The 19,108-nt window shown below is 42.7% G+C and overlaps 1 protein-coding gene and 1 long non-coding RNA gene across 3 annotated transcripts in view; one reads left to right on the top strand and one right to left on the bottom strand.

The window, feature by feature from the left end:
* Nucleotides 1–19,108, bottom strand: part of KLF13 (Kruppel like factor 13) — a 54,479-nt gene that overhangs the window by 25,299 nt on the left and 10,072 nt on the right. The window lies entirely within an intron of this gene.
* The window catches only part of LOC123344568, a 28,406-nt gene continuing 25,727 nt past the window's right edge, over nt 16,430–19,108 (top strand). For both annotated transcript variants that reach the window (XR_006572579.1, XR_006572578.1), the window contains exon 1: nt 16,430–16,672. This is a non-coding gene — a long non-coding RNA (uncharacterized LOC123344568). The remainder of the gene's footprint in view (nt 16,673–19,108) is intronic.

Raw genomic sequence — 19,108 nt, 5'->3', positions numbered from 1 at the left:
AGCTCTGAGAAGTAGTTTTATGGGCTGATAACCTTCTGCCCCAGGACCTGCCGCTGAAGTGCCCTGAAGACCCGTGGCGGAGGGTCCTTCTACCCCGGGACCCGCCTCTGTAGTGCCCCAGGCCTCCTGAGTCCTCTGGGCAGCCCTGATCAATCCCTGCTCTCCCTTGCATTCCCTGTTACAACTTCTTACAGTTTTTTTTCTTTTGAGAAAAGTCTATTTTAAAATAGTTAGAAATGTGTTTAAAAAACAAACCACACATCAAAAACAAAATATCAAGCTGATGTGGTAGCAACAAGTGGCTAATAAATGAAAGGGAAATCAAACTAAAAAGCTGAAGTGAACTTTTCTCTGAAAACCCTGTAAAAGCTGCTAGTGTTTGTAAATTTTGATATATGGATGATTCCTTAAGAGGCTCTGTGTTCTATAGGCAGTGTGTATGTCATGTGATGCTATAGCTGCCATGACTGCTGCTGTAACAGGTAAGCAAGCAACAGTAGGAAGGTGCCTATTACTTGCCAAAGCTTAAATTACTAGGGCCTGGGACAAAGTTGCCTTGTGCACTAGTATAGTATCTCAACTCAGGGCCGCCCTGAGGATTCAGGGGTCCTGGGGCAAAGCGAGGGAGCTGCGGCGCTTGTACTCACCCGGCGGTGGTCCGGGTCTTTGGCAGCATTTCGGCTGTGGGGGGCCCTTCAGTCGCTCCATGTCTTCGGCAGCGCTGAAGGGCCCCCTGCTGCCAAAATGCCACCGAAGGCCTGGAGTGACTGAACGGCCCCTGCAGCTGCAGACCCGGACCGCCACTGGGCCACGGCTCGCGGGGCATTTCGGCGGCGGGGGTAGCCTTCAGTCGCTCTGCGTCTTCGGCAGCACTGAAGGGCCCACTGCTGCCGAAATACCGGCCGAAGACCTGGACCGCCGCCAGGCCAGGGCTCGTGAGGCCCCTGCAGGGCCTGGGGCAAATTGCCCCACTTGTCCCCTCCTGCCCCCAGGCGGCCCTTCTCAACTTAATAAATGAACAAACCTAGCCTATGTTAAGCCTGCCCTTTTAAGTGGGGGAGAGGAGAATTGTGATTCCTTTCTCTCCTTTTGATATTGTGCCCCTGCTGTCTGGCTACATTGAAATAGATTTACCACAATTTGCATGTACAGAGGGAAAGGGTTTTGGTGAAATACTCTGCAAAATGTATGCTTTCATTACAGAAAAGCTTTGTGTCTTCCAGGAAATCTTCTCTTATGGAAAAGTCCTGTAAAAGCATGCTTTTCTATAGGATATTAAAAAAGTTTATTTTATATGCTATTTTTCAATAGACAATTACATCCCTGTTATGGAATTCTATAGGATAGCTCAAATGACCTGCAGAAAGGATATAATTCATCCTCTGACATAGGTTAGAGCTGCCCCAGAAAATGAGCAGCAAGTAGGTAAATGCATAAATCACAACCAACACCTCATGAGGCGAATACCATAGGATTTCAGATTTATTAGCTTGCAGATGAGAACATGGATTCCATTGAAACTGTTGCAGCAGCTCTGCAACTAAGAAGACAAGAAATGATGTGTTGCTGAGCTTTCATTACAAGTGACAACAGAACACAACTCGCATCCAAAAAATGTCAATTGTTTGTCAAAAGAAATAGTATCAAACATGCCGTATCAGCTCCTTACCATGCTGCCACAAATGGATTAGTTGACATGCTTATCCAGACAGCCAAGCAAGCAATTTGTACTATGATTCCAAATAAAGGTAGCTCACAACACACTATTAGGAATTTTGTTTGGCCTATAGGTACACAGAATATTCAACCACAAATGAGATATAACCTAAAGCCTTGCCTAGACTTGTTAAACCCAATCTACAAACCAGCCATTAAGTGATCAAATGGCCACATGCAACTGTGCACTTTTCACATGAGCGAAGTCTTAGTAAGAGATGGCCCCATATCCTTGACTTGTGTTCAAGGAGTAAAAAGGAAAATTGCTGGATGTGAGGTGGGCAGGATTTGGTCCTCCACCTAAACTTTTTGTCAAAGCTTATGAGTCTGAGAGGTGGGGAAATCAGTTATTCCTTTACCCATCAACAATCTAAAGACGTACTTATTTGAAATGATAAGCTGGACTTATCAGTTATTTTACCAATCCCTTGACCTTAATTAACAATAGCCATTTAAGATAAACAATCTTGTTTTAAATGTGGGGGGGCGGGGAGAGGGAAGGAAATACTGACAGACCAGACACAGGTTTAAAATAGTACATTGTTAGATGATTGTCCTTTGATAAGGTTAGTGAAGTTGTTTTCCCTGGAGGCAGTGAAGCATTAAAAATTCCATATGCAGAAGGCTTGCTAGCAGAGATAATGGGCCACTTTCTTATATGGCTTTTAACTGACAAACAGTTATGTTAAAGTCTAAATTTGATTTGCCCTTCCCTGACTAGACCTTTGTTGTATGAATCAGGTGAGAGCTTACACTTAACCTGAAACTACACATTTGTTAGGTCTATTCGCTGTAATAAACGGTTCGGTCAACCTCATACTCTAAACTAACTTTAAGCAGCAAAACAGCAGCCCAGATCCTCAGAGGGAATGGGGGGGCCTACATTTATTTTGAGGATCTGGGCCAACATGGGTTTGTCCTGCTTTTGAAAGCTGGATTATTTGCTTTGAAGGTGCTGCTTCCAAACATCTGTATTTTGATAAGCTGTGTTTAAAACCCATTTCTCAATAGAGCTGTATCTGTAGGCTATGTAATGGGAGCTGTGCAAGTTACTACACTGAGACAATACGGTGTCTGGCAATCTCACTCCCAAACGTTCTTCATCTGTACATTCTCCAAATGTATGAGGCAGTTTCCAAGGCTGCGAAGAGGTTCATGCCAAACCATTTGTGGCAATTTCATGTGTAAGCTTGCCTATTAATGGTGCATGCAGCAGAGATGATGGTGTAGCCTGTTTGACCATCTTTTTCTTGAAAGCCTCTGATGATGCCTATCAATTAAAATTGGTCCCTGAACATTAGATTTCTTCTCCTGAATTCCAGTCACCGGCAGCTGCCGAGTTAAGTCTAAGTTGGTTCCTGGGGCACGGACATCCCTTTTAAAGCTGTTAATATTACTTCAAAGATCAGCAAAAGAGGTTTTAAAATAAAAACAACCACCAGGCCTGCACCTGAAGTGTGTTCCCCTGATCCAAAGGATGGTGAACACTGGCAGTCCCTAGATGCAGTGTAGTGCAAGTAGTCCCCATGTATCATTCTTGGATTCCAAGAATGCCATGGCCATCTCCTAAGCATGCGCGTGCACACCATCCCACTAGAACTGGTCACGCAATGACCAGAAATGCTGCCCCTGTTTATAGATGGGGAAACAGAATAAAAACAACAACAGCGAGATACTGATAGTAAATTCTACACTTACGTGGGCATAAATCTAAAATAATTCCCCTGAAGCTAAAAGAATTACTCTGAATTTACATTGGTATAATTGGGAGCCAAACTGGCCCCATGTTCCATATTTCAGCGTGCAACAGTCACTACTATTTTACAAAATTCATTGAAAGTAGGAAGAAAAGGAAAAGAGTAGAGCAGGTTAGTAAGGGGGGGGAGGTTAATTGCACTAATAATTAGAAACTGCTTCACTTCTGATCTACTGTGCTCTTTGAAAGCTTGTGTAAAGGAGATATTAGCAAATGTGTGAAATATAATCCTTATTAGAGTTAATGAATGTTGAGTTCCTATTCTGTATTTCTATAGGCCTTCCATGGCTGGCTGTAAGAGGAAGTATAAGAAATTATTCTGGTGCTTGCTTGCCTGGCATTTTCTAATAATAAAATATTGTTTCAAACCTGATTTGTTTAGATTTAAACATCCAAACTCTGATAGCTTCTGTCTCTGCATTTGAGAGTTACAGAACTCTGATCTATAATAGAGATTGATCAGAATGAAAAAGAGGTGTGTGAACATCTACAAAGTTTGGAGAAGTTAGGAATGGAACTTTAGAGCTAGAAACAGAGGACAGATTGTAGCTATAAGACATATTTGGAGGTAGAAGCTGAGGTTATAGTAGTTACAACACCTTCTTATCTGATCCAGAATTTAGGGGATTAGGAGTTACTATAGAAAGCTGTTACATTCTGCATGACTCTTCAGGGATCAATTAAACCAGTTTCCCAATTTTTTGAAATCTGAGCTTCCCGCCAGGATAGTGAGACCATTTGCACGCGCGCACACACACACACACACACATACACACACACACCCCACTCCCTGACATGTAGTTAAAGCTTTTCCCACCTTAATATATACATCGTCAGACACTTCTTCCCAAATATCTCACTGGGCATATACTTCTTCTTTGCTTGCTTAAATATAAAAATTGCTAACTATTCTATTTCACTGCTCATCAAAGTATCACCACTGGCCTCTGAGAACACCCACTGCAATGACTGGATTAGGATCACACCTTAAAGCTACTGTTTCAGGTTCTTTGCACATTCAGGCAGATGCTGCATCAGTCACACTGTTCACATTCTGAAGTTTTTTGTTGCAACCTAGCATCTGTTCTGGGGAACTAATAAGAATTTTATCCATGCCACTTCCAGCTAATCCTCAGTGCCCTCTCCCCACATGGGGCATGTCCCACACTTTGAGAAACATTGACTTAAACTATCAAGCATCAACAAACTCAACCCACCCACAGCACCCCCTGTTCAGCATAAAAGGGGGGTGTGTGAAAGAGAGAGCACTATACATGTTTAACTAAAGCTGCACAAAAGGGTGGGGGGGGGGTTGGTACATGTTATTGATGCCATGCTTGTTAAACATGCAGGTGGTGAGGAGGGGAAGTGGTTTCTCTCCAAATGAAACACACAATTCTGTGTTTTTTAAAAATAAAACTGCATGTTTCCTTATCAGACATAGTAACGGACAGATCTTCATTGAAGGCAGGGGCGTGGTTAGCCAGAGATAATCATACCTTGGTGTGTAAAAGTGAAACTGAGTCCATTATTTTAACCAACTCACTGCACTTTCTTAATAGAGAGTTAGTTGTCTATTCATTGGCTTTTATAAATACTCTAGACATCTCATTTAGAGACCACTATGGTTATGATTGCCAACCAATCCTATTTTCAGTTGCTTAAAACTTTGTTTGCAAATTTCAGCCCCAAAGGTAAAATTCAATGTTGGTTGTCAGACTGAGAATGAGCAGAAGCTTTTGTGTTGTTGCTGTGAATGATGAAAGTATAGGGTCTGGGTGCAGTTTTTTCTCCTGGAGAAAAAGGGTCTTCATACTTTTTTACTGAAAACTTCAAAAGTAGATGGAACATGAACCTGGGCAGGGATAGCAATCCTGGTTAGCAGATGTGCCTTCAAGTGATCTAGTGAAAATTAATTTTCTGTTCTGGCTGGTTTATAAGAGTTTAAAAACCGCACTTTGCTAATTTTATTGTATAACAAAATCCAGGGTATATATGCAAAGTGCTAACTTTGGCACTGTTCATGCAAATGTATATCAACTGAGTGGAAATTTCCATTGACTAGACTGTCTCTCAGTTCTCCATTAGAAGTGTGTTCAGAAGAAAGCTGTGTGCAATTCCTTGCAATAGGTAATAATGTTGTTGGCCTGGCAAAGTGTATCAATGACCAGAACAAAACAAAAAAGCCAAGGAAAACCTGTTCAAATACTACCCACCCTGTCTTGTCTTACTTGCACACTGGTAGCTTATCTGCTAGTGTTAAAGTTACATATGTAGGCATTTTTAAAAAAAATATCCCAGGATATGTACTGAATGAATACATCCATGGAAATTTAGTAATGTCTATACAGTATCTCCATATTTATTTATTATAGCAATGCAAAACATCCATGCAAAACAACACAGTCCATAGGTGTTTGTATTGCATTCTTTTTACAAGTGTAAACTGGTAGTTTCACGTCCTAATTTATAGAGTGGCTCTGCACATGCACAAAAAATACAAAATAAACTTTTGTGCACTCAAATTAATAAAGGGTTTGATACTCAACTATTGCAAGAAACATTTGAATAGGGACTAATAGCTTGCAGGCCAAGTTCCAGTCCTGGTCAACTGACTCTATGATAAACCCTAATGCAAACATTGACAGATGTTTAGCTAGAGAGGCTCAATTCGCCCCAATCAGCTGTTGCAGATCATCTAGATTCTACCCTGGAATGGGGCAACTAGTGTTTGCACCGCTACCTTTCCTCGGTAGAGAGCCCCTCTTCAAAGTTGGAGCTGGTGTAGGCTGTCCAGCTATGTGCCTAATCAGTGTATCCCTACCTGCTCTGATCACACCCCTCCCACCTCAGACTCTGGCTGCGTACAGGCCCATGGCAGCCTGGGAGGTTGCAGCAATGCATGTCTCCTCTGTTCAGATCTTCCGTTTCAAGGGACCCACTTGCAGAAGCTGGCATAATTCATGACTAATGTTGCTTTGTGAGTTTTGTGGTGTAACTTGGTAGAAGTATAGCCTATGATAAAGCTAAGGCAGCGTATTGATCTGTCTGTTACAACTCTGAATAGTAATCACGGTCAAAAAAAATTAGTTTCTGAGAGTGTCACAGAAACATTAACCGTTGCAATGATGCTCTGTCATTGCACAAGAGGTCATTTAAGGATCTGCTCACTTCAGTGCTATTTGACTTAGCCAAAATTCCTGGTTAACAAGTTTTTTTTATATTAGGGTTGAGGGGAAAAAAACACACACACCCAAACTCATGAGGTCATTTCTTCCAGTGGTAGCTGCAAGATGGGAAGCTGAACTTTTTTTTTACTGTTATCCCGAGTAGAGGCTCTATGAAAACAGCTGAGTCTGCACAACCTGAAAAATACAGGATGTGTGTGTCTGACTTCAGTGCCTGCACTTAAATAACCCATATTGTCTAACAGTATACAGTAAGATAATTATCCCACAGCCCATGTGAATCTAACTAACAAAAGCCAACTAACTGGGTAAGGGAAAAAAAATCTAGAAAGTGAAATACTATAAAAAGTACCCTTTAAGGGTTGTTCTTAATTTGGACTGTGGCCTAGTTTTCAGCTCTGTCAGCAATATCTGACTTCCAAACAGCTGATCCAAGATTATTTGGACGGTGGGAGTTGGAACATGCTTAAGCTATAAAACAGAACTAGAAACCACATGTCCTATATAAACAAGTTCCAGGTTTCTGCTCTTGGACATGCCATAATCCTGTTCAGCCAGACAATAACACAGTGCAACTCTTGTGTTTTAAAGGTTTAAAAATGCCTTGGGGAAAAAAAATGAACTCTGTGCACTTGTTTCATAATGAACTCTGATTTGGCAAAGCTTTTGTTCTTCCAGGAACCATGTCACACAGAAATATTTCACGGAGTCGTACAGAGAGAGAGAGATGCTTACATCATGGCAGCAAAATACTCTGCAGGTCATTCAAAACACTTTTCCATAGAAAAGTGACTGATTCCTATTGTAACAACAAGAACTGTTGCTCTCACTGGTTTATCCTGGGGTCTGTGGCAGGAAGTAGGTTTTGCCTTTAATCTGTGGGAAGCAGGAATACAAATACAGGTGTGTGGAGGGTGATCGGTACTTGGCACTGCCAAACCTTCACTTGTAAGAGCCTGCAGTTGCTTAGTGCTACTTAGTGATTTATCCCTAGCTAATCGGCCTATGGAGCCTGTGATGTTGCACTCTGTATGATTTTATGAAAGTATGCTGATGAGTATGAATATAATGTAACTGGAATATGCTTCATGCAAAAGGTCTCTTGTAAGGTATCATTACAAAGCTTATAATCTACTGAGTGAGGTCATCCTATTTGTATAAATGTATCACTCTTGTATCTGAAACTAGAAATACGAAATATAACTCTGAGGTCCTATTGTAATTATGCAAAGTATGGGCCATTAATGGTGGTTTGGAATCTTGATGACTCCCATTAACCAGGACAATTGACTGCAGATGGCTGTTTTACTTGTAAGTTTTCCTGTATAGTGTGTGCTGGCAAGTGGGTAATGAAGTCTTACAGTGACATGTGATCATGTCACCTGAACTAGAATCCATCTTTAACCTGGTGTCTTTCCATTGAGAAGGAGGGGGTGGGAACCCAGAGAGGGACAAAGGATTCCTGCCTTATGCAAAAGATATATAAGTGAGTGGAACAGAACAAAAGGGGAGCCATCATGAGAAATCCCCTGACTACCACCTGAGCTGGAACAAGGGCTGTACCAGGGGAAAGGACTGTGCCCAGATTAGGAAGGTGTCCAGTCTGTGAAAGAAACTTATTGAAACATCTCTGAGGGTGAGATTTCATGTGTATTCAGTTTTATTACTGTATTAGGCTTAGATTTGCATGTTTTATTTTACTTTACTTGGTAATTCACTTTGTTCTGTCTGTTACTACTTGGAACCACTTAAATCCTACTTTCTGTATTTAATAAAACGACTTTTTACTTACTAATTAACCTAGAGTATGTATTAATACCTGGGGGGAGGGGGGACAAACAGCTGTGCATGTCTATCAGTGTTATAGAGGGCAAACAATTTATGAGTTTACCCTGTATAAGCTTTCTACAGGGTAAAACGGATTTATTTGGGATTTAGACCCCATTGGGAGTTGGGCATCTGAGTGTTAAAGAACACTTCTGTAAATTGCTTTCAGTTAAGTCTGCAGCTTTGGGGCACGTAATTCAGACCCTGGGTCAGTGTTGGAGCAGACGGGCGTGTCTGGCTCAACAAGACAGGGTGCTGGATTCCCAGGCTGGCAGGGAAAGCAGGGGCAGAAGTAGTCTTGGCACATCAGTTGGCAGCTCCCAAGGGGGGTTCTGTGATCCAACCCCTCACAGAGCCGTTAGGAAGCAGATGGGCTTATTATTCCAAGGCAGTGGGTGGAAGTGAATGGGCACCCAGTTCTCTCTGTTAACTTAGTATTGCAAAATATTAGACTTGCATTAAAATGACAAATTACTTTGGGCCAGAGCATCCTCTCATATGTTAAAAGCCAAGAGAGGGAATTTTGGAAAAGGAAATCTGAGATTCCTACATGTCGTCATCCCATCAGGTAGGTGGTGTTTACCACCTGCAGAAAAGGTTCTCCCCAAACCAGCAGATCTTGAGGAATCTGCAGGAAGCCAGAGCTACTTCCCCAGTACTGCCTTCCCGACCACAGCTCCCTGAGAGTGCTACTCCATTGGATCAACCCAACCAGAGACTGACTGCTCAGGGTGGTCCTCAGGACCCCTGGCAGGGGACCTCACAGAAAAGTTAATATAGCATGAGGCTGTATTTTTTCCAAGGATCCTCCATGGGAGGCAGCGGGGAGAGAGATGCACATTCCCTCATGACCCACTTGGTCTTTGCTCCCCTCTCACACCTTGAATCCCAGACCAGCAGCAAGGCCCCTGCTGGGTACAGGTGGGGAGGACTGTACGAATGAAGCCTCTGCTTCCCTCTATATAAGGACTGCAGGGCAAGGTAGAGTATGATGTGACCCTTCAGAAGACCTTTTTTAAAAACCTTTATTCACTTTTGAAAGGCTTTACTTTGACAGTCAGGTGGGGGATCTGAGATGAGTCCTGATCTCTCAGGGCCAGTAGAATGGGAGCAGTGAAGAGGTAACCTGCCCAACCAGCAAGAGAACAGAGTACCTGATGCCACTCCAGGGTGAGCCCTCTGGCTGATGCTCAAAACAGCACTGTCTGGCTTCAGAGGATACCATATTGAAGATTTCAGCTTGATGCTGGGCTAATGGGGGATGAGGTCCAGGAGAAGGCCTAGCCCCACAGCAATACCAATACAAAACCTGAGAACTTTGGAAAGTAAGTCTGACCAGTAAATCCTGATTCTCATGGAACAAATGGGATACATTCATCCCCAGCCAACACCATTGAGAGATGCATGGATTTTAAGGCCGGAAGTGACCATTTTCATCATCTAATCTGATCTCCTGCATAGCACAGGCCATAAGATTTCACCCAGTAAAATTACATGTCTACATAGCCAGCAAATGTCTGCGGCTGCCTGAGTAATGTGACTTCTGCAGATGCCCATGTCTTCACCTTCAGTCCTGTGTTACACTCTGCTCTGCAACCTACATAAAGGACTATGCTACATACAAGGCTAGTTAATTCAGCAGAATTATACTGCATCTAGCTCAAGGGAAATGGGGGTAAATCCAGAGCAGTGTAATGCCCTGACAAAGTAGCTGGGCAGAGTGCTGAACTTATGCACTGAAGGGAGGAATCTTTCCGCATTAGCTGCCAAGTGGCTGTGGGCTCCACCATAAGGCAGGAGCATTTGGGGGATGTGTAACCCAAAATTCACCCTCTTCCCTCCCAAAGGAAGGTCATTGATCATGCTGTCTGGGGACCTTCTGCAGTGCAGGGGTGACACCTGGACAGAGCTTTTCCCTAATGAGCATGGAAGGCCTCCCTGACTATCACTCCTGGAACAGCGAGAAGGGGAATCTTTGCCAGATAGGCCTCTAGCTAATACAACAAACAGAATTTGACTGAAGTTTTTGTCGGGGGGGGCGGGGGGAGAGTTTCTGCTCTGGGCCAAATGCTGAAGCCCTTGCTCAGGGTTTTACTATGTCCTTCCTGATGCAAAACTATTATTGACGACTGAAATATATATTTTTAAGCATTTCTTTAAAATTGCTTTTGTCCTTAAATATCAGTCTTAAGCAGTATCCAGCACATGTTGCCTCATGTCTAATTTAATTCCCAGAGGTTTTTGAGTTAGGAGGGAGGAAGCCTCTGTTCAACCATTTGTTTGATCCTGCAGCAAAGTGGCAGTATCACAGTAACTTCTATGGCATTGCTCCAAGCTCAAGCACAAGGCAAAGCTGGGCTGAGAATGACAAAACTCGCCACAAAACTGAGGCTTCAGTAGGAGCGGAGGGGGACTAGCCAAGGGCTTTTCCAGTTCTAGAAATGTTCTGAGTACACCTTAGTCTCACATTGTAAGGCAGAAAAATGCAGCGAGGTGCATTTGGGTTTGTATTTTTAAGAAAAAACACAAAACCAAATACATCTGCTTCATTGACAGGAGCTTGCGTGTGACCAATGAGTGCAAATTCATGCATTAGCTTTTGCTAGACTGTCCAAAATATACAACCCCTATAGACAAGGAGCCAAATTGTGAGCCAAAGAGTTTTTATTCAGGCAAAACTAAGTAAAAAGAAAAGCCTGGGCTGAAAAGCAATATGGAGAGCAGGAAACTTAGCCCTCTTTAGAGGTTAGTAATACTGCACTGTAGAGCATTATTAGCCAATCAGATCTCATATGCAATTGATTTAATCCCAATCAACTGCACAGAATTAAATTAACTGTTATTTACCCCTGAGCCATTGAGACAGGCCCAGAGGTGAGTAGCTTTGTTCTTTATGGATATCTGACTTCATCTCCCTTTTAGCATCTGAGTCTTAAAAGCCTATTATTCTTTGACATTCATGGGGACAATTACTCAGACATTTCTGATTAAAATATTCAGAATACATGTAACAATACATATATGGTTACTTCATGTTTCTACCTATGGAGGTAAATATTGACAAAGTCTTTGGGTAATGACATGTTGATGTTCAAGTCAATGGCCCAGATTTTAAATTCAACCCCCTTTAGGTTGTTCTAGCAGCATAAAAGGGGCTGATTCCATGGGGCTGCAGGTTTTTTGGTTTGTTTGCTTGCTGTTTGGGCAACCTGACTTGCAAAGGGTTCTCCACATGGTGAAGAGCCAATGTAAAGGCTCTACATCTGCCCCCCTTGTATAGAGGGAATGTGATAAATGAGAGGGAGGATAGCTCCCTTTTGTGAACACCCAGCCAGCCAGTTAGCTATGGAATCCCTCTTGGTGGTGGTTCTCTATTTGCTTTACCTGTAAAGGGTTAACAAGCCCACAGGTAAAAGGAAAGGAGTGGGCACCTGACCAAAAGAGCCAATGGGAGGGCTAGAACTTTTTAAAATTGGGAAAAACTTCCCTTTGTCTGTGTGTTGTGGTTCTCCAGGGAAGAGGGGAACAGGGCAGCAGTTATGCTGTGAGAAGCTTAAGCCAGATATGAAAAACCATCAGATCATACCTAGAGATTGTTTATCTGAAACCCCAGATATGTAAGTAAATGTCTAGGAAGACACGATTAGGTTTATTTCTTACTGGCTTGTGGACTCCTCTGTGCTAACCCCAAATGCTTTTTGTTTTGCTTGTAACCTTTAAGCTGGACCTCAAGAAGGTTATTCTTGGTGTTTAAATTTTGTAAGTAGGTTTTTTAAACCTAGCAACAGCCTAAGTTCCAGATGTATTTTTTCTTTATGTTTTTAATAACATTTACCTTTTTTTAAGACCAGGATTTGATTTTTGGTGTCCTAAGAGGTTTGTGCATGTTGTTTAATTAGCTGGTGGCAACATCTGATTTCCTTTGTGTTCTTTCTCAGCTCTTCCCGGGGGGGGGGGGTGAGGGTGAAAGAGCTTGAGGGTACCCCACAGAAAGGAATTCCCAAGTGCGCTTTTCTGGTTTCAAAGGGGTTTTTTGCATTTGGGTGGTAGCAGCATCTACCCATCCAAGGTCAGAGAGAACTTGTAACCTTGGGAGTTTGATACAAGCCTGAAGTGGCCAGTATTAATGTTTAGAATCCTGGCAGACCCCCGCCTTCTGCATTCAAAGTGCCAGAGTGGGGAATCAGCCTTGACAGGTATTTGAGTGTGGTAGTGGTGGGTGTTTATCAGAGCACCCTGATCTAACTATTCTAGTCTGCTGGATGACTCCATAGGGAGATGTAGCAGCCGTGAGAGTGCTCTAGCTTACACCAGGGACAGCTCTGATCCCTGTCTGCCTCCAGAGTCCAGGAGGCACAAAGGTGGTGCACAGCTTTCTTACCACTTGGCTGCAGCCCAGAGTCAGGGCTGATATATCCCTATTAGTCACCTAAGAATGAAGGGTAGCAAACTAATGTGAGGGCCTTGGCCATATGTACATGATGTTACTCTACATTTACAAGGAGTTCTATTTTTAAACCAGCCACTGAAACTTACTTGAAGGAAATGAGGATGTTCCCACTGAGCAGTACAGATTGTTATGACACACACATGTAACCAGAGTCATTGCAACTCCTTTGTGTGGTGTGTCTTCAAATGTAGGATTTCTAAAGGGGATGCTAGGAATTCAATAGCAGTGATTCTAGCAGGGTTCTGCAGGGAAGCCCAAAAACCCTGTGCTATCTAACTCTGAAAGACAGTGATTTTGAATTAAGGAGGCGGCCAGATGTCCTAACAGGCTTCCTGAGGCTGGCAGCTCACAGTTGTCCTGATGCAAGGTGCTTGAGAAAAGACTTTTGACACACTTGGCAAGGTAGGGGGGTGGAGAGCAATAAAAGAGCTTTTAAAGGCACAGATGGGTGGGGACCTACTCCAGAGGTCTTCCATAGCCTGGATCAGGCTCCCTGTTGTTTGAGCCAGGCTCAGCTATGTCTGACCACATCAGAAGAAGCCAAAAGCGGGAGCCCCAGAAGCCTGTAACTGAGATGTAGAGGGTAGAAGTTACACACACACACAGTCAGATTCACCCAAACTGCAACTTATTCCTTCCTGTGCCTTAAAGGGGAGTCAGCCCAGGCAAAGAGAAGGCAGAGACACTAACTTCCTCCTCCTCAGGGTCTGAAGGGTATGTCATTGCATCTTCTACTGGGGAGTCCAGAGGAGGCCAAAAGCAGCTCAGAGGACAATAGTCCCCAGCACCTGCCATACCCCATTCAGCTCCACCCTCTTTTGAAGAAGCACTGGTCTTTTCCTCCACCACCACTCTGCTCACAGGTAAAGGGAGAGTTAGAAAAACTTTCTGCCATTAATCGCAATTAATCACATTTTTAATTGTGCTGTTAAACAGAATACCAATTGAAATTTAATAAATTTCTGGATGTTTTTCTATATGTTCAAATATATTGATTTCAATTCCAACAGAATACAAAATGTACAGTGCACACTTTATAATTTTTATTACAAATATTTTCACTGTAAAAATGATAAAAGAAATAGTATTTTTCAATTTACCTCATACAAGTACTGTAATACAGTCTCTTTATCATGAAAGTTGAACTTACAAATGTAGAATTATGTTCAAAAATAAAACAATGTAAAACTTTAGAGCCTACAAGTCCACTCAGTACTACTACTTGTCCAGCCAATCACTAAGACAAACAAGTTTTACATTTGCATGAGATAATGCTGCCCGCTTCTTGTTTACAATGTCACCTGAAAGTGAGAACAAGTGTTCTCATGGCACTGTTGTAGCCAGCGTCTTATGATATTTATGTGCCAGATGCGTTAAAGATTCCTATGTCCCTCCATGCTTCAACCACCATTCCAAAGGAAGTGTCCATGCTAATGAGGGTTTCTGCTCAAGAACAATCCAAAGCAGTGCAGACAGACACCTGTTCACTTTCATCATTTGAGTCAGATGCCACCAGCAGAGGGTTGATTTTCTTTTTTGGTGGTTTGGGCTCTGTAGTTTCTGCATCATAGTGTTGCTCTTTTAAGACATATGAAAGCATGCTCCATACCTTGTCCCTCTCAGGTTTTGGAAGGCACTTCAGATTTTTAAACCTGGGGTCAAGTGCTGTAGCTATCTTTAGAAATCTCACATTGGTATCTGCTTTACGTTTTGTCAAATCTGCAGTGAAAGTGTTCTTAGAATGAACAACATGTACTGGGTCATCATCCAAGACTGAAATATGAAACTAACATGAAATATATAGTAGAATGTTGGTAAAACAGAGCAGGAGACATACTATTCTCCCACAAGGAGTTCAGTCACAAATTTAATTAATGCATTTTTTTAACGAGCGTCATCAACATGGAAACATGTCCCCTGGAATGGTGGCCGAAGCGTGAAGGGGCATATGAATGTTTAGCATATCTGGCACGTAAATACCTTGCAATGCCGGCTACAAAAGTGCCATGCGAATGCCTATTCTCACTTTCAAGTGATATTGTAAATAAGAAGCCAGCAGCATTATCTCCTGTAAATGCAAAGAAACTTGTCTGTTTTAGTGACTGGCTGAACGAGAAGTAGTACTGAGTGGACTTGTAGGCTCTGAAGTTTTACACTGTTTTGTTTTTGAGTGCAGTTATGTAACCAAAAAAAATCTACATTTGTAAGTTGCAGTTTCACGATAAAGAGACTGTATTACAGTACTTGTATGAGGTGAATTGAAAAATACTATTTCTTTTGTTTTTATAGCACAAATATTTGTAAATCAAAAAAAGAACACAGTGTACAGTGCTCACTTTATATTCAGTGTCGTAATTGAAATCAATATATTTGAAAATGTAGAAAACATCCAAAAATATTTATATAAATGCTATTCTATTATTTAACAGTGCGATTAAAAAAAATTAATTGCACTTAATCACAATTAATCGCTTGACAGCCCTACAAAGAAACATTGCAAAACTCTGCCCACCCAGGATGAGCAATGATTTTGAGGAGAAGGTTGAGTGAAATAGCATACTTTTTTTCATTATAGTTAACAATGTGGCAAAGAGGAAGTGAATAGATTTTGCTCACTACTAAATTTTCACGACATTAGTGAATGTAAATGAAAGGAAAATAATTTTTTCTTCCTATGCAAATTCAGCAGATGTTTAGCCTATAAAAAATAAGGGCACCTAATTGGATAGAAAAAGGCCATGTTATAATATGTGAGCTCAAGTCTCTTCTCCAGCTGAGTTGTGCTCAGTGCAGGACTGGGGAAGGGGAGGAAAATCTGGCTTTTAAGCTCCTTTTACACTTCCCTGAGCCCCAAGACTGCTCTAACTTACGCCTTGTGCCCACAGCCTCAAGGGGCCATTCCAGCAGCCAGAGCTCAACTTGGCTCCGGGACTCTCTGGCCACACCCACTTTCTTGTGGACATGCCCTTACTCTGGTCACTGTGTGGAAAGGAGAGTGGTGTATGATTTGCCAAGGTGACTGTATCCCATCCAAAGATTGTCCTGAGCACAGAGTCATCAAGAGTCAAGTTAAGACTTTAGGATTGCCTTGCACCGCCTTGAAGCAGCCCAGAGCAGCTGTTGAAGGCCCAAAGATCTGACCCCATGTTTTGTGCTTCCCAGTAACTGGGAAAATGGGCATTTAGCCTACAGTGTCTATTTTTTCATCTGTATTATACTGGTTACTCTTTATGCTTAAATTGCGTGGCTTTCTATTATAAAATGACTGAGGCTGACCACAATCTTTGAGCTTAACTTTATTACATTAATATGGGCAGCCACATCTCCTCTTATATCAACATGTTCAGGCAAATATGTACAGCTTTTTCTAAATGCTGCTCTCCACTTATGCTGCAGCGGGGAGGAAAAGCGGTAAGGAATTGGGTAGTGATGCAGAAGGGAGTTGCCAGTCCAACTAAATTAACTCCTCTTCTGCACCTTCTCGCTTTCTTGCAGCAATAGAAGGATGCAGGTGCAATGGAAAAATAAAAGCAACACTGCCTGAGAGGGAGTAACGGGGGAGAGTAAGTCCAGACAGCACTGAGGGATCCAGATTGGTTCCCTTCATGCACTCCTGAATCATGATCCAATGGGAAGGCAAACTACAGAGGTTTTTCAAATTGCGCTCCCTTCGCCAAAGCACCAGAGCTGGAGTTCATCCTTCTTGATAGGACAATGGGAAGATAACTCTGCCAGGTAAACCCTTCTCTATGTTTCATTACAGTTTTTTATTTAGGAATTTGCATAGTTTTAGAGGTAACTGTTGTTTAAAAAAACAGGAATGCATGGGACTTTAGGTCAAAGGGATCAATATAACTTGGCACATAGAGATTTGAGCATCGTATGAGAACTCTGTGGATCACTCCTTACACAGCTTATGAGGTCCACAGGAGTCCCTGTAGGATTGAAGTTGGACTTGAAATCTACACTCTTACAGTGCATCTAGCTTGCTGGTACACATTAGGACTTTAAGAACTCTGTGGCCTGTGAATATATTGAACTCCAGGCCATCCACCTGTGGGGGATGGGGACATGAAAAGAAGGTGTGTATTTGAGGTAGGGAGGATTGAAAACAGAAAATGTTTCACTAGAATATCTAGCTCTAGAGCTTGCAGGTTTAGAAATTATATGGCATTCACAGGCATGGGAGTGGTTAATTGACATGGTGGTAGAAAATCAGAAGCCCAAGGAGCTTTTTCTATACTGGGCTCACGTTGGCAGGCTCACCGGTACAGCTGGACTGGTAGACGCACTAGTGGAGAATTATTTTTGATACAATTCTCTACTGCAATCAAGGCCTAAAGAAAAAAGGCCAAGTTGGTCTCCTTGGTCATTCAATCCTTGTTCCCTCCACCCAGACTAGAATGGCTAACTAGTGCCAACTATGGTTTTTTTGCTTTGAACACCAGTCCACTAGAGACTGGACAGAGCCCACAAAAGGGATCTCCTGTAGGGCTTTAAACACCCTTTAGATAGCACCAGCTTTCAGGCCCAACCAATGTGGCTTGGATTTGGACCAACAGCATCTGAACTGATCCTCAGCCATCTAGCCCCTTCTTCCCTGGGTGTCTCAAATGTAGTGTAAAAACCTTAATTTAGGAGTACAGAAGCAGACTGCTGAGTACGTTTCTCAAGCAAGTCACAAGCTGTGCTATATATGTGTGTCTCATCGCAATCACAGATATCCCACTTCTAGCCTTAAGTGCTGTTCTTAACCTTCAGCTTGCACATGAATACAAGTTATTCCAGAACTACAGAATATGAGAGCAGTTCTGTTCCTTAAAAGAACTTTGTACGTTCTGTGGTCACGATTCTTCATAATCATGTTGTGGGGTGACTACTGAGAGAACTGTTTCTAGCACCTTCTATCGGAGGTTCTCAAAATACATTACAAACTTTAATTAACAAAACCTCACCTGATCCTGCTGAGGTGGGTATGCACTTCCATCGCCATTCTACAGATGGATAAATGGAGGCACACATGGTTTCTTTAAGACCGTGTTAGAGCCAGAAAGGAGAATTCAGACCTCCTGAGGTCCCTGTTCCAACCATTAGATCCTACCACACCTACTGTAAAAAAGGAATGTTCACCTTTCCCCAAGCCATGGCTACCAGTTTTATGTGCTGAACTCCTGGCCTGGTGTGACCTATTCTCAGGCTTGTCACAATTCGTATGATATTTGGAGGGGGAGGGGAGATGGAAAGGGAAGGGGATAAAGATTTTCAGTGTCTCATTGAAACATGTTGTAAAATGCTTCATAACAAGAGCAAGAGACATTTATACCTGTCTGAAACTGAATCCAAACAGAGACAGTCTTGTTGCCAATGAGGGAAACTTGGCAGGACTGTTTTCTTGCGTCGCCAGGGTCTGTCTGTGTGGGAAGCTTTGAACAAAGACGCTCTAGTCCCCTAGGGTCCTGGCACTCCCTGGGCAAAACCAGTCCCTTCCCCTCTTTTTTTTTTTTCTCTAACTCTGTCTCACACGCATGCACGCCTGCGCTCTCAGTACAGCTAGCTACAACAACAACAAATTAAACCCGACAGTGCTGGTAAACTTACAGGAAAGGAAGATTTAAAAAAAAAAAAAAAGAGAGAGAGAGCTGGAGCAAAGCCAGCGTCCCCGAATGACTCCAGCTCACCAGCCCGCCCCTGAATGACGTGCTCCACCCCCTCCTCCCCAGAGGGCAGCCATGGCGAAGCCTTGTTCTCTTCATAAGAGAGAGGAGTTCCCCTTCTCCCTCTCTGGGTTTCTAGTTAGTTTGAGAGCTCAGGAACCTTGCAACTTTATCTTGCATTTAAAAGGAAAGCAAAGATGAAGCATAAAGGGGCAATGTTAATAGACTTTCCCCAAAAATCAAGCAGCAAAACCCTTTGCATAAGTCAGAGGAAACAAAAGCTGGGCAAGACACAGTGCAAGGCAAGCTGGCTACGGTACCAAGGATTCGGCATGCCTCTGGCGATGTGGCACAGGAAATATGTCACCGCCCACACACAACTTAACATTCCATATTACCCTCTCCACTTCCCCAACACCGAGCTCAAACCCTAAAACCAGAAGGGCTCTCATCCCATGTGCCACATTAGAGGGGGGGCGGGGGAGGCATGTGGGATGTCATCTGCATCAAAGCTAGC

The sequence above is a fragment of the Mauremys mutica genome, chromosome 11 (genome assembly GCF_020497125.1).
Source record: "Mauremys mutica isolate MM-2020 ecotype Southern chromosome 11, ASM2049712v1, whole genome shotgun sequence".
Lineage (NCBI taxonomy): Eukaryota > Metazoa > Chordata > Testudines > Geoemydidae > Mauremys > Mauremys mutica.
This window is presented reverse-complemented; position numbering and strand designations above follow the sequence as displayed.